Source organism: Camelus ferus, chromosome 1 (assembly GCF_009834535.1).
Source record: "Camelus ferus isolate YT-003-E chromosome 1, BCGSAC_Cfer_1.0, whole genome shotgun sequence".
Lineage (NCBI taxonomy): Eukaryota > Metazoa > Chordata > Mammalia > Artiodactyla > Camelidae > Camelus > Camelus ferus.
Window position 1 is genome coordinate 17358869 of NC_045696.1, and position 23770 is coordinate 17382638.

The 23770-nt window shown below is 34.2% G+C and overlaps 1 pseudogene; it reads left to right on the forward strand.

Moving 5' to 3' along the window:
* Positions 1 to 3629: 3629 nt before the first annotated feature.
* LOC102508700 lies at positions 3630 to 20740 on the forward strand (annotated as a pseudogene).
* The last annotated feature ends 3030 nt before the right edge of the window (positions 20741 to 23770 follow it).

Here is a 23770-nt window from a genome sequence, read left to right on the forward strand (position 1 = left end):
TACTCAGCCAGCACTATTAACTTCTTCAATTTAATTTTATCCCACTCCTCCCCCTAGTGGTACAGTAGTCCTCAGCCCATGTGAAAGAAAGGGGAAGTCTGGGAAATTAAGTTGGTTATTCATTATATACCAAACACATGTGAAAATAATAGCTGGATATACACATACAGGTGTATTGACTGAAAAAAACCAACTTGGCATTTTAAGAATTTCTTCATGCAGCAGATAATACTGACTTCTAGAGAAGAATTAGAGAAGACAATAAATCTTACCCAGGGTTATATTTTTTAAAGAAAATCATAAAGCAAAAAATTGTGAATATTGCACTAGCTACTAATGATTATTTATGACTAGTGTTATTTTCACATTTTACTTCTATTTTTAAATAATAATGATGATAATAATAGTAACACAATTTTGGGATTTAATAGTTAGTTGAAATTTAATAATACTTCTGAAAAGACCTTCAGTATTGATTCACATCTTTTCTTATTTAGCTTTTAAATTTTTCTGTTATTTTAAGGAAGCAAATCAACAAGAAAATGAAAGGGAACTCCTTAGACTGTACATTTTTTACACGTAAAAAAAAAAATCAAAATTTCTCATTCTTCTTTGTGTTCTAGTCCTTGGCAACATGGCTGACACATAATTGGTGCTCACTACGTACAGGTGGAATCAATTCAGGAGCATTTTTTTTTTTTTTTGAAATCACATAGTAAATATGATCAAATATTTAATGTCTGTTTAAGTAGAGTTGATCCTTGAACGACACAAATTTGAACTTCGCGGATCCACTTGCACATGGGTTTTTTCAATAAATTCTACAGTTCTACACGGTCCGATCTGGAGTTGGTTGAATCTGCAGATGCCGAACTGTGGATTGAGAGAGCCAACTATGGGACTCAAGCACGCAAAAATTTTGGTATCTGAGGAGGGCCTGGAACTAGTCCCCAGGGTATATGAAGGGATGAGTCTATTCCCAATTAGTCACTTAAAATAAGTTAATTTATGTTAATGATCAGTCTTCCTAAGTAATTCAAAAGTCAAATACTAAGGGCAATTTTCATTTTCCACAATCTCTTTATGATAAGAACTTTCTGATTTACTAGTTTATGAAAGATTCTCCATTAATGGCAAATTTAGAGACCGTTCTAGAAGGTTAAGTAATCAGTTCATTTGATTATTGGTAGCAGTCAGCACAGTAAGAATGAAATTAAGCCTGGGTTTACGTCATTACTTTCATTTCCAAAACAGTTAAAGAGTAAATTATTTAACAGATATGAAAAATAATTTCACTTGGGGATCAAAATTCCTTATGAAATAGGCAAAGGACTTTGAAAGAGAAACTCTAAAAGCCAGATATGCAAATTTAATTTAACTTTAATTTCAAGAATAGTCTAGTGTAGGCCTAGATGATACAGAATGTCTCTTGATGTTTGAACCAATATGAAACCCAGTAGAGGAAGAAAGTGAATGGAGGGAGAGAAAGGATGAATCAACTTACAAGCAGATCTGATGTTGTTCAGGCAACATCTAGTTTTCCCAAGACATCCCTCCTGTCTGCTGACAGGTTGCTTTCTTGCTAAATCTGAGCTGTAAACCAGGATTCCCATTGAGACTTTTGTGCTTGTTTTTTAAATGAGTCATAGACTTTAATTATTTTTAAGATCATTTTATTTTATTTTTTTCCCCTAACAGAGGCACTGGGAGTTGAACCCAGAACCTCGTGCACACCAAGCACACACTCCACCACTGAGATAAACCCCCCACCCACTGTAACAGAGGTTTTCAAGACATTATTCTATCATGAAATAGTAGTGAATATGGAGAGTAGAAAATCTGTTCATGCTCTCCTGTGTTTGAAGACAGTGGTCTTGCTTTCAGTTTGAAGCACGCTTTGACCTTGTTAGCAATAGGATTTATGTAGACTTGTTGGAAAGATTAATAAAAATTGCACAGATTGCTTAAAGTTAATTGATGTAACACTTTCTTTGAAATGGGGTGCCAGCACTATGGAATGACTCGTTCAAACTTGGAAAGTAAAAATTGGAACCTTCAGCTCATTCTAACAGATGCTAGCTATCTATGTATTCTGACTTCAGTCCATTGCAAACTGATTTTTGAAATGCTTTCAAAATTCTGTCCACCTTAACTTCATTTTTGTAACCTCTTTATATATATTTTCACCAAAATCACAGCCTTGCAAATGCTTTCAAAAGCTCATAGAAGTGTCCTGATGCAAAATAACTTTATTTTCAGTACAGTTACTCTTTTTCATGTGGCGCATTTAAACTTCCTACTTATTTCTAAGTAATATCTACCTGAGGATTCAACTATTTCACCTCAGCTAAAAAACCAACAGTGCTTTTGATAAGAATCTAAAGCATACAAGAAACTGAATTCATTCAAATCACTCAACAAATATGCATTGAGCACCTCTTGTGTAATAGGCACTATCTGTGAACCAAGGATACAGGAATGTACAGAGGAGATACATTACTTGCTCCTCTGTGATTAAGTCTTGCTTTTTCAGTTCAATCATTTGAGTTGGAAGTGATCTTAATACGGACAGGTGTGAGAAATAGCTACCAATTAAAAACAAATCCAAGAGAAAGATCCAGTTTAAAAGATTACATTGTTAATTTTCCACTCTTCCTTTAAATTTGTATTAATTCAGTGAAATAATCCATTTTATTAATTCAATGAGCAGCACAAAGATAGATCACTTAAATAATATATAATTAATTGTATGTGATTTGTGTGTATATATTTATATAACATATAATATAAATAAGTATGCTGTATATAATATGAATGCTTTATTATATATAAAACATACTATTTATATTTATATTTATATATATTTCTATTTATATTATGTTTATAATGTATATTTATATATTTATATAATATAATACATATTTATAATATAATATATGCATATATATTTATGTGTTTTATTTAGAATTTGCTTTTTCTCAGTGATCAGACCAAGAAGATAATTAGCCAAATGTTCGAAGATACAAATGCAACAGTTTTTAAAATTTAATTAGCTATTTCACAAATTCATCAATCACTAAAGTGAATACATAACCAACAGAAACCTATGCAACAAACTATGAAGTCGGATGCCTTGTAGATTAAAAAACAGAGAAAGACCAGCTTTGGGGCTAAACCTAACTATTCAGATTCTTCTGAAGTTTGTCAAACTGATTTCCTTATAAGTATTGCATGTCCTATCAAGTTTTCTAAAGATAGTGTTGTAGTGATTAAAAATTAAAAAGCAATCTACCAATTTCAGGATATTTATCTAAAAGAATTAAAATCAGGGTCTCAAAGAAACATCTGCACTCCTGTGTTCACTGCAGCATTATCTACAATAGCCAAGACCTGGAGACAATACAAATGTCCGTCAACAGCTTAGTGGATAAGGAAGAGGTGGTTTATACATATAATGGAATATTATTCAATCTTTAAAAAAAAGAAGGAAATCCTGCGATATGTGACAACATGGATGAATCTGGACATTACGGTAAGTGAAATAAGTCAGTCACCGATGAACACGCACTGCTACTTCCACTTAGAGAAAGGAATCTATAATAGCCAAACTCCTGAAAGTAGAAGGTCGAATGGTGGTTGCCAAGGCCTGGAGGAACGCGGGATATGAGGAGTTGTGGTTCAAAGGGTATAAAACTTCTGTAACACAAGATGAGTAAGTTCTAGAGATCTGCTAAACAGCATAGTGCCTAGAGTTAACAATACTGAATTGTGCACTTAAAAATTTGTTCAGAGGATGGATCTCATGTTGTGTTCTTATCATCACAAAATAAATAAATACATAAATAAATACAATCAAAGAATCATAAGGTAACTTTTAGAGGTATTGACTATATCTATCACTTTGATTGTAGTAATAGTTTTATCATCAAATTGTATACACTAAATATGTGCAGATTTTATATATCAGCTATACCTCAATAAAGTTGTTAAAAATAATTTTTTAAAGAAAAAATAAGCAATCTACTTTACTAGAGTTTTAATAATGAATTGCTTTACATATGTTTGCAATGAACAACAAAGCAGCATATCCTGTGATCATTTTAATAGACAGCATGAATATAAATTTATTCAAAAATCAAAATAATCTGTAAGAAACACCGTGCCTATTTTAGCCTAAGACCAAGAATTCCACTCAACGTGAGCAACTCTAGCTACAGACCCATGGTTGCTGTCAGCCAGCTTGACGGTGCTGTCTCTCCTTAACCCTGAGTAGCATAATCAGTTAGTCACTCAAACAAACAAGCTCATAGAAACAACAGATGCTCCATCCACGGAGTCAGGGTCACATCAGGATTCAGCCTGATGCCCTTCCTTTTTCGATGCTTAGAAACCAGCACAATCACTGAGGAGAATAAAAAAGAAAAAAAAAAAAAGGAAAGGGAAAAAAAAGAAATCAATGTGAACAGGTTCTAGTACCATTTATTCTCTGCAGTTTACTTAATTTTGGAAACCGTTTGCAGACTTCTAACTTGGATAGTGTTGACTGAGTAGTTCTCAGTTTCACTAGTCATTTATTTTCTGCTTACCCCTTTGAAATTTACAAGTTTTCTACTTCCTTTAAAAAAAGCCCATGTATTACTGATGAAGTACTCTCTAATGTGATAAAAATGCCCCAGACACAAAGACTTATTTACTTCCACAGGGAAGATGATCATTTTGATTCTGTATTCATGATACGCACTTTTCAACTAAATCTAGAACGCTGTACGGCTTTTCTACACTAGCAGTATCTAAAGATCTTCAGTGAGTTCTAAAGCCATATGTAATCCAGTATTGAAACTCTCACAGAGTAGTCAACATTTCAAAGGGCAAATGTGAGTTTGAGCCTCACTATTAGATTTCAGTATTGGTAATTGTGGCAAAGTTTCAGTGCATGCTAGTTATTGTGTTCCTGGAGTCAGGAGCTCGCAGAATTCTTCAATGCCACATGCAACTTGAATGACCTTAGGCAAGTTCTTAATCTGTCTAAGCTTCAGTAATATCTCTTATGACATGATTTTAAATTTTTGATGTTAGATCGCTGAGTTGATGCAAGTGAAGTCTAAGCAAAGTGTTGCATAATTGATAAACATTAGCTGACATTCTTTACTCATCAATATTATTATTGCATTTATGTGGTCATAATTTGTTCTGTAGCTTGAAATAAAATTTAAATAAGACTGCTCCCTCATGAATATATGAAGTTAACATTTTATTCTCTATTAAGGAAACAGCGGAGTAACTTCCTGCCTTCATGTTATTACTTGAAAGTGACAAAAGAGGATGTTGTAAGTTGTTGGTGGGATTTTTTTTTTGGTAACTGTGGATTTATGAGCACATATCTCTACTCTTTCTCTCTAGAAGCATCCCCTCCTCTCCCTCATTCTGGCCCCCTGCATTCTTCCTCTCTATGTAGACGTCAGTGAATTATGTTTTAAATTTCATAATAGGACCAGTAGGAAATTAAATGAAGTATCACACTAATTGGTACTGAGGTCAACTGATCTGACTGTTTTCTAAAAGGTGAAGGTGTAACAAAAATAATAACAATTTACACTGAGCTCAACTAGGCTGACTGCTTTCTGAAATGTAAAAGTATAACAAAAATAATAGTAATAATTGACATTTTAGAGTGTTTTATAGCTCCCAACCTCTTTTAAATGTATTATTCCATTTATTCAAATTTAACAACTAGTTAAGCTGCTGTTTTTTCAGCAGGGAAATCATTTAACCATCAAATCTACATTGTGTAAAGGAAAAATTGGGTCAAAATTAACTCAGTGGGAGGTGGGTACTCCAAGTCCAAATAAGTCCCTCAGGAATGGATATGATTCTTATAAAGTCTCACACGCTGAGTAGTATATTATGTCTTTTGACATTATTAAAGCAAATATGTGTGAATAAAAGTGTGTTACATTGTCATAAGCTTCGATCCTTTGAAACAAAGATAGCATCTTGCATGATTGTCAGGCAAAGTTCAGATAACCTAAGAAATTTTGATTTAAAAGTAACCATATAATCTATGGAAAAACAAAAAAACAAAAAACATTGACTGAGGGGAGGGAGTTGAGGAACATCAGCAGTCTCGGTAACAATAAACTCCCAGAATTAATTAAATTAACTTCTATGACTTGTGATCTATTGACTTCCCTTAGAATAAATGTCATTAATTTCAAGTAATTTTTTTCAGGCTTGGCAAATATAAACATTTCTCTGCATTGTTTTATAAAGGACAGAATAGGTCTTTTCTGTTTGCAGACTATTTTGAAACTTCCATGAAATAGCAAATCATAAAAAAACAGGCCAAAAGAACCAAGCTTTGCATATTTAATTACAATATGAAGAGAGCAGAAACGTATTTGCCAAAGCATTGCAGTCAAGGCCTTTCAGCCAATTATTATTTAAAATGTGCATGCATGCTTCCTTTGTGCACGTATGGCATGGAGAAATAATCATCTCTCTATTCTGTTCATCATACTTAAGCATTTTCAGAACTAAATAGATTCATAAATAATATGCTAAGTGAGAGAATGCTAAGAGTGAGCATGCCTGCCAGCTGTTTGTCACCAATGAGGGTGATAGATTTCATTTAGTTACAACTGGCAACATTGGGGTCATTTTAGCATGACAATTCCTTCTTATTTCTTGAAATATTCTTTTTCCTGTGGCCTGAGCCAGTTCACTAGTTTTGAGCAGAGTGAAGATATTTGCTGGCATCAGCTATACTCATGGGCTCAAATTGTCCTAGTTACTCATCAGTTACTAAAGCCTTAATTTTGAATTGTCCAGTGACATCATCTGAAACCTGGATTTTCTGTTAAATTTGATGCTTTTGAAAAAACAATTTAAATGCTTCAAGATATGTCTGATAAATTACATTTTGATCCAAAGAGATAAAAATTTTGTATGTAATAAATTACATATTTTGGTACGTCAAGAACTGAAATGACCACCAATACTCCTTTCTATTATCAGTTACAGACATGTAAATCAATTCTAGTATGTGTGCATAGATTGCAGTGTTCAACTTCACTGGAAAAAATAAATCAATAGCATTAGTAATACTAAAAAATGTAGTAATGTATATTAGTAATAATATATAATATAGTAGAAAAGAATGTTTTTTAGAAAATATAATTATATTTATATATTATTTATCATATATAAAGTATATATAATATATATAAATCTATAAAGTAACATATATATTGCTATGTATAGTAATATGTCAAACATTTAAATTATCTATTTAGTTAAAAATTAATAATAAGATATTTCAGAGGTCAATTTTCTAGAGGACAGTTCCAGGATTTAATAATATGATGTCCTTTCAGGAAAACAAATACTCATTTTGTACACAAAAAGAAGTGACTGAAATATATATCTAATAATACATTTTTTAGATGCATTACACTGCATTTCCCTTTGTACCCAGTTTATTCTTAATCTCTCTTCAAAACACTGAGAACTACCCTGAAAGAATTTGTACCTATCACAACAAATTCTCAGAGAAAGTTTCTTAGAATGATGTGTTAGCCACTTTCAAAAGGAAAGCGACTTATTTGTTCTTTCAGACTTAAAGCATTTACGTGTCCTTTTTACCTATAGTTAATTTTTATCTACTATTCTAAATGAGTAGAGTTTCATCCTATTTCTTTTTAATAATAGAACTGAAAAGCAGCTATATGTTTAGCATTATCCAAATAAATGGCAGGCTAAATAGAGAAGTATAGAGATGGATAGATGGACTAATGGATGGATGGAGAGAGAAAGAGAAAGAGGGGGAGAGAGAGAGAAAGAGAATGAATAAAGGAGTTTCCATAATACCCATAATTTTCTGTTTTGTAGATTAAACTGTTAATTATTTTAATATATATATATATTCTAAACCACTATGCTGTACACCAATTTACAGCACCGTAAATCAACTATGCTTCAATTAAAATAAAAGAATAAGCAAGAGAATTCACACACGAGGCTTGTAGATCTCTGCATCCACCCACTGGGAATCTTAGAAGTTTATATAGACTTTAATAAGGATCAGTTACTACACAGCACAGATGGTCTCAATATCACCTTATTCTCTCAAGGCTACATCCCTGGAACAGCTCCAGCTACAGGAAGATGGGCAAACATACATCACAAGGACTGGGGAGGGGTTGAGGAGTCTCTGATTGCCCAGGTCAAGCTCACAGTTCAATCAGAAGTCACGGTCACATCCTCCCTGATGACCTTCTCCAACACCTTCCTTACAGTATTTTTAAGATACTTTTGAAAAAACCCATTTGGTAATTGTGGCTAAAGTACAGAGGTAGAAATTATTTTTTCAAAATTTTAAGTTCAGGCTTAGAGAATAAAGGCTAAATTACAATTGAAAGCTACAAAGTCCCTTCTGTCTCCAGCAACACCCAAATTTCCTATGCCAGGATGGGGCTGAGGATAACAAATAAAAGATCAACATCAGGTAGCATCTCTGCAGGGTGTTATTCAATTGAATACTTCCCAGTGGGCCTCAAAAGTTATTGGAGTTTATTTTTATTACTAATTTACTTATTTAGTGGAAGTACTGGGAATTGAACGCAGGACCTCATGCATGCTAAGAATGTGCTCTACCATTGAGCTATACTCATCCACTAGGGGTTTAATTTTAAATGTATCCAGATCAGGCTACAATTAACAGGATCATCCACCGTATAGCAGCACTGGCCTCTGGATGGAGTGCTCAGTACCACTGCTGTTTCTCACTGTAACTTGATCCCATAGACCTCCTTCTGTTTGGTCACCTGAACTTCCTTCCTGAGTAGCTCCATTACTGTCTCCACTGGGCATGACCTCTGCCCTAGCTAGACTTGTAATTTCCATTCTCTTCTGTTTTGGATCTTCACAGAAATCAAGCAGAAGTCACATATAGATGTGAAAAGACACACACAAATTTTTGGGTTCAAACATGAAGCAGAGATGACATGGGATAAATTCAGAATATCAGGAAGTTCGACAGAAGTTCAGTCTTAAATAGCAATAGTCTGGTAATTCAAATTAACAATTTTATCAGAACTGGCAGCCAGTCCTTTGTCACTCTTTCCACCCCCAGCAACAAATTTGTGTTCCTGAGAAATACATGAATGCTGGAATTTTGATGTTATTGGTCCCTGAGTGTTCCCTGATTCCTGTCTTACGAAACTCATCATGCTGACCCTTCTCATTGTCCCTAAACTTGCAGGCACTTAATAAATAGTCTAAATTTATGTCAGTGTTCAAGGGGCAAGAGCCAGTTCTACACTGTTTCATTAGGGAGCAGTGAAGCACACATATAAAATATTTAAAATATTTTCTTATTTTAAGAGCATTCCTAAATCATGTCAAAAATGTATTGAATCCCTTATGTAAGTCAGACATTGTGAAAGTCATTTTCACTTTTATTATCTTTTATTCCTTACAGCAAACCTCTTGCAAAGGTTTTTATTATCCTTGTTTTATGGATGGGGAAACAGAGGGCCATAGAAATTATTTAACACAGCAAGATTTTACCTCTGAACTCTGACTTTAAATCTAACTCTTGAAGATATTAAACTCATCATATGTCAGTGACATTCAGTCATAATTTAATAGTATATAAAAATTATAATCTGTATTAAGCACAATGAAAATGCAGGCCGTTAGTGTTAAGTTAAATTTTTCCTAAGTCACTTGAAAATATTTTAGTTTGCCTTAATTTTTAAAGTTTTTGTTGTTGAAGTTAATATTGCCATATGATAAATAGATAAGGAACAATTCAAATTCCAGTGATGAGGGCTATTCGTTAGATAGTATCTCGTCTGTATTGCTGTGGAAACTCTTATTGTTCATGTACAACTAAAAAATTTTTAAATCTTTCAAATTTCCTTTCAAATGCCTGAAATTTGTCTTCCCTTCAAATTCAAGTTTTCATTTTCATTTTTCCTATGACTAGAATATTGATATTATCCTCTTTGCATTCTACAATTGAATGCAAACATTCAAGTTAAGTGTTTGAAGGAAAAATGGTTTTCAATGTGCCTACCAACCAGCTTAGAAAATACAACATTTCCAATCTTTTAAAAATTTTCTATATATCCTATATCTATTTTCTATATATTTTATGTTCATCTACCACCCTCACTGCCTATATAGCCACTCTTGTGAATTTATGCTAACTTTAATTGCATTTATCTGTAATTTTCCATATATATACATATTTTCATGTATGTGGAAATATATGTTATATTTATATTATACACAAATATTATATGTACACTACACACACTTGTACATACATACAAACACACACACAACAAGACAGTACTGAAAGTTTTATTACTCATACTGAGACTTTCTAAAGAGAGCCAGGCAGGTTTCCATGCAAGTCTGAAAATGACTTGAGAACAAAAAGAGCAGAGAATGGTTCTGGTTATTATTATGGTTGGGGTGAGGCCAGGGTGAGGGTTAATGTTCCTACTAGTGCAAAAAGAGGAAGCACTTGGGCTTTATCTTGGGGTTGACCACATGTGAGGGAAGATGAAAAGAAGAAAAGGGAGGGCTTAGAAGTTCTTAGCAGTCAAACATCAAAAAGGGAGCCAGACTTTTATTCAGTCCTGGAGATTGATGAGCTATGCCATGTTCCCCATGTTCTATTTGATTGAATTTTATTTAAATAAGCTATACGGCTGGCACATTATCAGTCTGGTAACCTGAGGCCACTTAGGGATGTCAAAGTCGCAGTGAATGGCTGTTTGAGAGCTCAGCATTGAGTATTTTGAGATGTGAAATGTGTGCCCTGGTAACTGTCAATGATATCTTGAACTCTAAAGGGGATAAGCAGTGTCTTGATGAAGCTGTGTATTGTGACTTTAGTGCATGCAAAGACATGTATGATTGTGCTTTATATTTTGGGTATCTATGAAGTAAGAGATTTTCAGTGATCTTTATTCCCAGATGGGGCAGCCCTGGATAAGGAATTGTTGTTTTGGCTATTGGCCAGATCAGATGGTCATACCATTGAAAATGGTCCTACTGTCTGTCAAAATGTGCAGATGGGGCTGTTGCTGCCCAAGCCATCCATTATTGTACTGACCCAGGTGTCTTGGTCTTGATCCGAGATACATGGTTAAGGAGAGGATGGTGCTGACTCCCCTGAGGGCTCTAGCACATGTAATGACGGGGCTGCCATTCATATATTATATGAATTCTCTTTGATGTTCAGTCAGTTAATCCCAATGGACTCTCACGTAATCAAAAGATTTGTTAGAGGAATGACTGCATCCACATCATGGCATCTGAAAGGTACTAAGGATAGCCAAGCCACCCCCTTGAGTAAGGAATATGCTAGAGGGCCCAGGATTCATTCTATTCTATTAACACTGTTTTCATTTAGCAAGAGGCCATGTCAAGCTTCTGGAGTGCTTCTTCCACAGCCTAACTCGTAATGGGCAGTTGGATATAGAAGGTTCCATGTTTAATGCCTGTGAAAGCTTCTCTTTCAATAAGATCCATGTATATATCCAGCAATTTTTGCCCTAATGTCAGGTAACATGCAACAAAGAAGAGTTTCTTACATTGGGAAGCCTATGGAAGTTTTATGACCATCAGTTGGTCCTAGGAGTCTAGGAGGCATGAAAGGAATTTCCTCTATTCTGTAGAATGAAGGGGTCTCTGGGGGGAAATATTTGGAGTATCTGCTACAATGTAATTTAGACAGACTCTAGAGTTTTTTGGTTGGAAGGAGGGACATTCAAAGAGGGTCAAATTATGAATAAAAGCATTTCTAGGCTTTGATAAAATTTAAAATTAGAAACATGTTTTTTTTCAGAACCCAAAAAGCCCTAAAAGATATTGAGTCCATTTTAATATTATGGGTGCTGGTTTAGCTGCTCTTTCTTATCAATGTCAGGGATGAAACATCTCCACTGACCAGGTGATTCTCAGAAATGTACTGAGATGGTGGGAACTAGTACTTTACGTGTGGCAGTGGCCCATTCCTTCTTAGACATTCTCTGTGGATATTTGGATGTCCTGACTCTGTATGTCAAATGAGTCAACTAACAGAAAGATGGAATTGCTGTGATGATGTATCTGTGTTCCTGGAGAAAGCTGGATGTGGTTGAGATCTTGGCTGCAAGAATTGTGTGTGATGGCAAGGCTATTGTACCCCACGGGTTGCTAGGTAAAGACATACCATGTCTTTTTGAAGGTGAAGGCACACTGGGGTTGAAATGCTGGTGAAATAGTCCCTGAGAAGAATATCACCAAATCTATGACAAAGGATCTACCAGTTTCTGACTGAATGGAGTCAGTAATTTCAATGATATTGAGTATGGGAGCCAATCTACCGTGAAGCACCAGTCATTCTTTCCAGGTTTAAGAACAGGCCATATTGAGCTGTTAAGTAGAGAAGCAGTGGGGATAATCACCACTTATCTAAACAGGCCTTATATAATCAGTTTCAATCTTTAAAGGTCTTGTTTTAAGTTATATTGAGATGTATTTTGTCAAGGGGATTTTAAGGGCTAAAATCCTAATTCAAATTTAATTTAATTTATTATTATTAGTTACTATTCATGACTGTTTACTTTAATATTTTGCTTGTTGAGTCAAAGTATATCCATCCATGCCAAGACATTTTAAGGCAATAGGTGCTATGACCATGGGGAATTGGGAAAGACATGAGTTCTGATGGTTAAGGCGAAGTGTACCTGCTTTCCTCTATTTTATCTTTGGTAACTTTCCTTAGATTAAAGAGGATATTTTGTTTAAAATTATTAGGACTCACAGACTAAACTATAATTTAAGCCCCAGTGTTAATTAAGTCCATGAAAGTTTGTCAATTGGTACATTTTAACACATATTAAAATTAATTTATAACCTATTTTGTAGAAGCACAAAAACCATCAGTGCCATTTTATATTTCTTCTTATATAAATTCTTTTAGTAAGTGTTGAGTATCTAATTTAAATCAGAAAACTGCAGACATATGATTCAGTTTTTTGTTTCCTCCCACTCTGTTCAGTTGTTTTTTGTTTTTGTTTTTGTTTTTGTTTTCTTTAACAGTTACTGAATGTAATGCAGGGGATTTAGTTGAGTCCTCTTCACGCCATTTATATTTATATGTTTTTTCCTCCAGAGAGTCTCAAGAAAGTATCATAAGGGTTAGGAACTTCCCTCACAACAATGGTAGCTTTATTGAGTTTAGGGACTTAGTCTTAAGTCATGTTTGAATTCATACCTTGATTGTGCCAGGATGGTACCTTGGAATTTTTTATTGTGACCCCAAAGATCATGATCTTCTTCTGATAAAAGAGGAATAGGTAACAATAGCAGCAAAGCAGTTTTTAGAGTCTTAGCAAACCACCTGCTTTTAGGAGAGTAAAACTTAGTGACTGCCCTTTCCTTATGGGTGTTGCCACCCAGGGGGACCCTGTACCCAGAGATAGCATCTGATTCCACATGTTGAGGGCTCAGTCCAACAAGACTGCCCCCCACTTCAGAGCCAGTCTCCAGTTTAGATTGTGACCTGCTTCTGACCAATGAGCTGTAAGTCACAGCTTCCTACAAACCCCTCCCTGGGATTGATTAATTTGCTAGAGTTTTGTTGGAATTCAAGAAACAGGTTTACTCACTAGATTACTGGTTTATTACAAAGTTTATGAAAAGATACAAATCAACAGCCAGATGAAGGGTTATATGGTGGGAGGTCGTGAACAGAGGAGCTTCTGTCTTCATGGCATTTGGGGCCTGGCACGAGGAAGCATTCTGTTTCCCTAACCAGGAAGCTCTTTGAACCCCATTCTTCTCTGTTTTTATGGAGATTTCATTACATTAAGTATGATTGATTGAATCATTGGCCACTGGCAGTCTGTTCAACCTCCAGCCCCTCTCCTGTCCCCAGAGGTTAGTGGGGTGGGACTGAAAGTTCCCACTTTCTAATCACAGGGCTAGTTCTCCTGGTAGTCAACCCAAATCCTTAGGTATGGTCCAAAAGTCACTTTATTAAAATGACAAAAGACATTTTCATTGCGCTCAGCACAGGAGATTCCAAGGATTTTAGGAGCTCTGTGCCAGAAGACCAAATATATATTTCCATTATAAATTGCAGTATTATAAATTTGAACTTCCCACTGGTGCCAAAGAAGGGAGCCCCTGAGCTTTCTTATTAATTTTCACAGATTTGAGCAGGAAGGAAGAGGGAGGAGATGTCAGCAGTCAAATATCAAAAATGGAATCAGACTTATTAACAGATAGTTAATAATTATCAGGTTTATTAATTTATCTTGACTGCCATCTAACATTCTTTTATATAAGTGTAGCATAATTTATCCATTCTATTGTTAATATGAAAGTTGTGTCAATTTTTTCTTTAAGAACATTAGCCACTATAAACATTTCTGAAATGCTCTTCTTCTCAAACTCTCTAGGCAATCATGTTTGGGCATCTTTGTACATGCTGTATCCTCCGCTTGGAATCCTCATTCCCAGATGTGCACAGCTGTCTCCTGTATCTCATTCAGATCTTGTCTCCAATTGCCATTTTTAGAGAAAATTTCCCATATCAGTCTCTACTATTCATTACTCTTGCCTGCTTTATTTTATTTTTTTTTAATCAACATCAGAATGAAATTACTTATTTGGTTTAATACTTATCCCCTCCCACTGGAATGTAGGCTTCATGAATGTCTCCATCAGTGCCTTGCATAAGGTGGAAATTCAAATAATTTTCAACAAATGAAAACACATTATTGTGTAAGTGAGCAAGAGTTTCTCTAAGACATACACTTAGCAAAAAATTTTCTGGGTAGTAGTGTATAGTCATTTTTACTTTAATAGGTAGTATCAAACAGTTCTAAAAGTTGCTGTGACAAATAAGAGCTCTGTCCACTTACAAACACTGGTTGATGACCATTTTTCCCTCTTTCTCCCTCTTTTTCTCCTTTTCTTCTTTCCAGTCTCTCTCTCTGTCTCTTGCTATCATTTGTCAACCTGAAGATGGCAAAATTATATCTCTTTGTGGTTTTATTTTGGATGCTCCTAAACAAAAATATGGTTCCTTGCCAATAAAATTCTTCTTCATATGTTTTGCTTTTTTTCCCCAGGTTTTTTCATCTCAGTGCATTGTAATTCTTACAATGGAAATTAAATTTGTGGTATGATTATTATTGGAAATATGTATTACACATTTCTTTAAAGTTTTATAATTTTCACTTTAAAGATTTTAAACAATGGTAGATTTATTTCTAAATATATCATATTATATTGGTATTTTAAACTTAGTATTTTTAAAAGAGCATTTTAAATATTCATTGTTAGTCTATACTACACAGCTTTTTATATTGATTTTGTATAAAACATTAATAATTTGTTATTAGAGTCTCCTTTCTCCTCTGCTTTAGGATTTAGCCACAATTCTGGAAGACTAAAAAAAGAAAGAAGTTCTATTCCAAATCCTGTTTTATAGCTATTAACAATGTGTGTAGACTACTTTTACTGGGTATGTAATTTATTTTTTATTTTAATTAATTAATTTTAACTAGTCTTTTTTGGAGCAGTGGTAATTAGGTTTTTATTTAATTTATTTATTTTAATGGAGGTGCTGGGGATTGAACCCAGAACCTTGTGCATACTAAGCACATGTTCTATCACTGAGCTATAACTTCCCCCCTGCAATTTCTTTAGTAGATTCAAATGTTTGCCTCAAGGATGTTCTTACAAAAAAGCTTCCCTTTTTCAAGTGTGGTTGCAAAGAAAAGAAGAAGACGTACAACATTCATGAAAATTTCATTTTCACTATCCCAAACATATAGATGAAGATCATAGCTTATAAAGAAGGGAAAACACTGAAAACTATTGCATCTGTATTGCTTAATTTTTAACATGAAGGTCAAAATCAAAATGCTAGGATTTATTTCCATAAGAAAACAGTAATCCTTACCAAAATGAACTGTTCTGTGGTACTATAAGTTATGTAAATACTGAGATATAGAGGCAAACAGATACAGTTTCATGTTATTGAGTAAACTTGCAAAGATGAGTGTGGTCATATTTATACCTGTGTTGCACATCTGGAGATTTTATGGAACTCCAGAGATAAACCATGGTTGCTATTGATCATTCCTATCTTCCTCTTGCCATCACTGGAAATTTTTAACTGTTAAGCACTCAGGCCATAACATTACTTATAGTAAACTCTAAGGTGTTATGTTTTATATTTGTGTGTTAGTTTCTCAAATTAGAAAGGAAATTCTACAATGGATTTTATGAACACATTTTCTCTCTTCTCCTTTGTTCCTCTAGCATCAATACTTCTGTGGTATAGTTCGTGCTTTAGTGAATTTCTTCCCATGTAAACTCAGCCAATTTCTTGCATATGCATTTTTATTTCTAAATATAATTTGGCTTTACAGACATATGAAAATTTCCAACTAACTACATGGAAAAAAATCCTTAATCTCTATAGATAAATTACTTTATATAAAATTTTTAAAAAATGGTTTTCCCACTACCTGTGTGTGAAATTAACATCATTACATCATTATGTTACATCAATGCATTTCAATCATAGCATCTGTTTCTGTGAATCAATAATTATTCAATCCATTTGGGACAATCAGAAAGCTAGTTATATAGAAATTGAACTGACAAAACATTTTGTCCCTTCCTACCTGATTTATAAGTAAAAGAAACAATAAAACAAATGTAAGTGTTTTTAGTACAGTCATGTTATTGTTCTAGCTGCTGTAGAGCAGAAGATGATTATGCACAGAAGCAGCTCTGTGCCTGTATGTCTGTTTGTATACTACATCCATACATGAATAGGAATGAAACAAAGACCAATGTAGATCCTACAAGCAGATGATGTCTTTCCTCCATAAGCTCTTTGATTGCAAATACTATCATTTTGTTTTACAAGAATCAAGCAACATTTGCAAATCTTAAAATGAATAGTAATTTAGTTTTTTTTTTTGATAGGGTAATTAGGTTTGTTTGTTTATTTGTTTGTTTATAATGGAGGTACTAAGGATTGAACCTGGGACCTTACGCATGTTAGACATGCACTCTACCGCTGAGCTATACCCTCCCCCCATGAATAGTAAATTTGGATTTAACCAATTTGTGACGTATATAACGTATGCAAATCTACCATGACCCATATAATGTTGGCTAAGAAGTTAATGAGCAATAGAGACCAGACCTAATGCTTCAGGGAAAATCTTTTAAAGTTTAACAAGCTATAACAAAATGCTGCAGCCTCGAATGCCTATAAGCATGTTAAAGTAACTTATTTCTCCCAGTTCTAAAGGCTGGAAGTCCAAGACTAGGGTGCCAGCATGGTCCAGTGAGGGCCCCTGTCCAGGTTGCAAATTTCTTGTATTTTCACATGGCAAAAGTGTCTAGGGAGCTCTCTCAAGCCTTTTGTATTAATCTCATTTATGAGAACAGAGCCCTTATGACCTAATTATTTTCCAAAGGTTTCACTTCTAATGCTATGACATTGGGCATTAGGATTTCAACATGTGAATTTGGGGAAGACAAACATTCAGACAGTAGCAGGACTGACCCTTGAAAATCAGCACCCTAAAGAAAAGTATGTATAATGGGAAGAAAAGATAACTTAATAAATTTGGCACAGCAAAGATGTGGTTTTAGCACACACAATAATAGTGGCAAAGGGGAATGTCTGAAAGCATTCCTGATTGTCATCCCTGGGTGTACGCAGGCGCTCCTAGCATCCAGTGAATAGAGACCAGGGGTACTGCTAAACATCTTACAGTACACAGGACAGCCTGAACAACAACAAAAAATACATAGTGCGACGTGTCAACAATAAATTGTGAGAAAATTTCCTTTAGAAGAGTAAAAGCCAACGATGAAGGGTGATTTATTTTGTTGTTTGTGGTACATTTCTACTCCGGGAAAGTTGCTTTGTCACTGAGGGTTCCCTTATTTATAAAATTAAAAAGAGAATTATAACCCTAGGATTAAAAATTTTTAAAAACCTGTCTATGAAATTATATGGGCTATAACTGAAACAAGAAAAGTAAAAGAATCTTCCTGAATAAATTGATTTTTTTTTCTTAAGTCTTTTACGCCAAAAAGCCTCACAAAAACCACTAAAACAGTACTGGAAACAGACCTAATGAAACACAGACTAGAGACTAGAATGGAAGAAAAGAGAGGTAGATTTAAGAGGTTATTTTGTCTAGAAGAAAATGTGTTTTACAGGTTAGTTCCATGAAAACCATATAAAGAGGCAATTGTGAGGAATGTCTCCACCCTATCAACTGAGAATAATAATTAAGCATGTGCTGAATACTCAGTCACCAGTGGCTTGGTATTAATGACTGGAATGCAGGTTTATTTGCTGACCCAATTATTACAGTGTTTGCTTCCTCCTTATTCTAATCCTCCACTACCAGAATGCTTTAAAGGGGAAAAGACAAATTGCCAAGTCTTACTTTAGCAATTCAATGATTTTTGTGTCCCTGGCATGCTGTTCAGTCAGTTAATGCTGCTTAGAGATACTGAGCAGAATTCCTACATGTTGGTTTCTTCCTATTACAGTGCGCAGTTCCACTGATATTATGTATCACTACGACCAGAATCAGTGTGAGTACACACACTGAACTTAAATTCTGAAATGGTGACAGTGCTCTATAATGTATAGAAAAGAGAGAGTAAAAAAAAAAAATTGTTTATAGGAAGCAAGATGATGTTTAACATATAAGGGCAAGATGTGAAACTGATCTGGGGCAACTAAGAAGAATCTAATTGTTCACATGAGGTAACAAAGAGGAAGACCTTCTCTGAGCAGATCATTATAAATTTATTATAAGTTAGAAGAGTAGAAATGATTAACTTAGGGATTCATGGGGCCATTTAGCAAATAAAATTAGGTAAAAAGAAAGAAACTTTAATTTTAGTGTTGAGTTAGTTAAAATGAAACCAATAAGGACGGTTATAGTACATACATATACATATTTTAAGAACAGTATAGTATATACATATACATATTTTTTCTCCCCTGAGAGATAGTTGTATAATTTCACTCCTCTCCAAAGACAACAAATTTGAATATATATACATATATGTAAATTTCAAACACGTTAGGTACCAAATTACTTTCCAGTAATACATGCTATCCTATTAAATGAAACACCTCCCTTTAGTGTACTCCTCTCTCACTATCCTCTTGTCAGAGCTCTAGTCTATTCCTTGCTTATCAAAATGTACAATATGAGACTCATAGAATATGACGTTCAAAAAAATTACAGTAGCAAGTGTAGCAAGTAAGATAAAAGAAAACCCATTTCCATGGCAACGTGAGAATGAAGTCCAATTCTTTTTCTATCATGTAGAGTTTAAATGTCTACGTAGTGTTGCTAATAGAGAGAACACCAGCAGAGTAACTAATATTAGCCATACTTTAGTTTAACCTCAGAATTTCCTTAAAGATGTGCTTCTAGAGATGGCTAGAGAATTGGGGAATGTGGTGCCAGTCTGATAGAAATGACTTGAATTATCAAGTTATGCAAAATCCATCAAATCAGTAGCATCTTCAATCTATTTCATCAATACAGAGAGAAGAAATAGATTGGTCTTAATCTGGAGTTTTTCATAGAGCAATCTCCATATAATAAAAAATACTGAAAGTTAAAATTGGAATCTGTAATAGGGAGATCTTTGCTTTGGCAAATTTGAAAACAAAAAGGTTATAATAGGTCAACATAATCCAAAATAGTGCCCCTGAGATGCCTTGGTACAGTCTTAATACTTCATCAAAGACACAATCTTTCTAAGACAGTTTATCAGTTATCTCTTTATTCTCATTCTGGAAATGTTCAAATGCCCATCAGACATTTTGCTGCTGCTACAAAGCCAAAAATAAAAGTGATTTCAAAGGAAAAGCATCAAATGAGAAAGAAAAAAAATAAAGATAAGATTAAAAAAGTAGAAGTCATACCACTATGTGGAAAGCAATCCTGAAGATGTCTGTTTAAAGCACTTATACCCATAGGAGATATACAAGGTTAATAAAGCTATTCACTTAAGAAATTTCAAATTCAGGACTGTACTAATCCAAAGCAAGGTGCTTATTTGGATTTGACACTGGATTTAGCACATGGGAAAAAGAAAAATAAAAAGTTAAGTCATTTGCCAGTGTTCTTAGGTTTCCATACCCTTTTGCTTCAGAAATTAATAAAGCTGCTGTATTTACAGAGATGCATCAAAGATTACAAGAGCAGAAGAAAACATAGCTGCATCTGCAGAGGGAACTAATCTGATTCAGAGGATTTTGGATGATGAAATTCATGCAGACTTTAAAGTGGCTATTCCAGAAAGAATACCTGAGATTAATCCATTAAAAAAGAAACTGAAAAAAGATTTTCAAAGCTTATTCGAAATTCCACTTGCCATGACATCCCCAAATACTTGAATTATTTAAAACTGGACATGAAATTAAGGTAGTTGAAGAGAGAAATTTCTAGAGACCAAAATAGCAACATTGGATCAAATGATTGATAGCTGCCAATGTGCGAAAGGTTATCAGTGAAGTTTGTAAGACAGACGTCTGAGTTTGGGATCCTCTGTGGTACACGCTTCCTTTCATAGTCCAAGTGAAGGCTTGATACTAAAGATGAAGTTGTTGTTGCCTAAACAAGCAGAAACCAACAAAAGTAAAAAAGGTTTTGCCTAAAAATGTTGGATTGTGGAATTACTTTTATTACCCAAAAAGGTAAAAACTCCAGTCCTTGTCATACCCAAAAGACAAGTTTGCAGTTGGGAGTCAGTGCATTGTGTAATGAAAGATTTTTAAAGATTTATTTATTTATTTATTTATTTAGAAAAGTACACCTCCAGGAATGGGGTGCTGATCCAAGGAGGAAAACGCAGTGGTCTTTGTCTCCCCTTTGTCTTACACCCTCGCTTAGAGGTGGTCTCTTGATTGATTGACAGCTCTTGTCTCTGGAATGCTTAGTCATGTTTGGCCTCTTTGTGCATGTACACACAAAAACCCATGGGGGGGGGGGTGCCTAAACCACAATGTTAATTATAATACAATGAACACTGGGTCATGTCTGGTTAAGACTTCTCTGCTCCCTCACAGTCTTGGCTGTCAGGTTTTAACCAGTTTCTTCCTGGCACTCATTTAGAAGAAGTAAAGTCCCTTTATGCTGGAGTCAGGGCATAATGCCATCTTTCAGAACATTCTCTCTCTCCTCCACCTGTCTGCCTGGTGCCCCCACTTATCTAACTTCCTAACACTTTCAGTGGATAAAGGAACAACCGAGAAAATTTAAAAACTGCATAATTTCTACAACTGGCATCTTGTTATTTCCTGATCATGTGTTTGAAAGTGAATTTTAACACCAGAAAAGAAAATCTTACAAATGCAAAAATAAGAAAATAAAATTTCTGTGTCTGAACCTTAAAAAACGTTACGATATTGAAAAGGACCATAAAGTCAACACTTACTTTGTTGATATTTTGAAATTGTGAGAAAAAAAATCATATAAGTACACACAGCCCCCTTGGAAAATTACATTTTAATTCCCATTTTTTATTGAGGATCTGCAAACTATGCTCTGCAACGTAACAGCTTAATCTCTCCAACGACTGCCCAGGTCAGACTTTGTCCTACTCTCACAGATCACCATGCACTTTGGGGTATAATTTAGCACACACTACTCCTCATGCTTATATTATCCATGTTTTGCAAACAGTGAGTTTCCCTTGTCATTTTTAGTCCCCAGTAAATAATTTTGAGAAAATGGGTTAGTAACTCGCCCCCCAAATAAATTCTAGAAGCATGAGCCAGTAGGGTTCAATGGAGCTATTTATTGATAGCATCACATATTTCTTGGAAACTTCGGTATTGCTTGTCATTTGGTATATTCTATTTGTACTGGAATTTAAACTACATCTTTTTAGAAATGGTCTCAATTTTACATGTCTTTGTACCTCAGTTGAAAAAGTTAAAATGTTTGGTTAAAATCATGCATCTTAGTCTGTTCTAGCTGCCATAATGAAATGAAACGTAATTAAGTAGCTTAAACTAAAGAAATTTGTTTTCTCACAGTTTTGGAGACTGGAAATCTGAAATCAAAGTGCCAGCATGATTGGGTTCTGGTGAGAGTACTCTTCTTGCCTTTTAGATGGTTGCTTTCTTCCAATTCTTAAAAGGCCACCAGTCCGACCAGAATAAGACCCTGCCCTTGTGACCTCATTTAACCTTAATTAACTCTTAAAAGTCTTATCTCCAAATATTGTCACATTGGGGTTAGGAATTCAACAAGTGAATTTACGGGAACATAATTCAGTCCATAGCATCTTCACAATAGAAAAAAAAATCATAATTTGCAAGATCATAGACATTACAATTTATTTAATTTAAGTCCCAAAAGATGCCTCATTTACTTTATACCATATTTATTTATTTATATTTAATGTAACTAGTTATTTATTTATTTTAACTAGAGGTTAGTTAGGACAAGAAATTGTTATAAAAAGTATCTAAGAAATTCTCTCTATGAAGTCTATGTGACTATTTTCTCAGGAAAAGACAATAGTATTAAGCTATTTATTGCATCAAATACTTTACTGTTTTTTAGCTCACTTACTTTAATTATAAAAGAGGATTAAAATCTGTGCTTTAGTAGATATATTTGACTTATCTTTTTTGATTCTTATTTCTCTGTGAAGTGCTATGAATTGAATTGAAAGGCAGAAGGAAAAAAGAACAATTGAAAAAAATCACAAAATAAATATGGAATTACTGAAATAAATAGAGAATTCTGCTGTCCTAGCAGGTCTTATCAAAAAGATCACTAGACTGAAGGGTGGCAAGAAGAAATGCTATGTCCCCAAAATCTCACTTTGTGAAATCTCAGTGAGACTGGATCATCCCTGTTTCAGGCAATATCAGTAATACTAATGAAAATAGCATTGTATGCAATCAAGTGTAATTACTTACTCTGGAATAATGATCAACAGAAGCAAAACAATGTTTGCTGCCAATTACCCTGCAGCAACAATTGCCCAAGCAGAGTCCTGGCACTCTGTTTATTCACATTTTGCAGTTTGCAATAAGGGACCTGAGTCCCTGGTCAAATTTATCTAATCCTACCCGTATGTCTGAGTGGCAAACAAAGATTTACCAGCCAAAATGTACTTCGAGTCCAGGGCTGCAGTGAAAATTGGATTATTTTACTCCTTAGTTCATGCAGCGTGTGTTATTTCTGAACAAATTATTATTATATTCTTAATTTATATATATTGTAGAACTAATTTAAATTGAGCAATAATTAAGAAAATAAACAGAACCTCCTATCATAAAAAGATGAACATTTTATTATGCTTTAAAATGTGGTCTTTTTCTAAGCATATTTCTATTTTTAGCTATGGTCAGATTTTATGTTGACTGGAATACTGAGTTCTCATGTTATATTTCATACAATTTGTAACATTATTTAAATTTTCATCTATCTGTGCATTAACATATTAACACTCATTTAATATTAAACAGTCCATTAAGTAAAACTCAGTCATTTGTGGCAGATTATTCTTTGAGTTTATTGCTTAATTTAGTTAGAATTTTACATCTACTAATACAAGAGAATGTAATTATTACTTTTATTTTTATTTTTTATTTGTGGAACTTTTGTGAGGCTTGAAAATCTAACATAAACCAGCTCTTTACATAAATTTGATGGCTTCTCAACCTTTT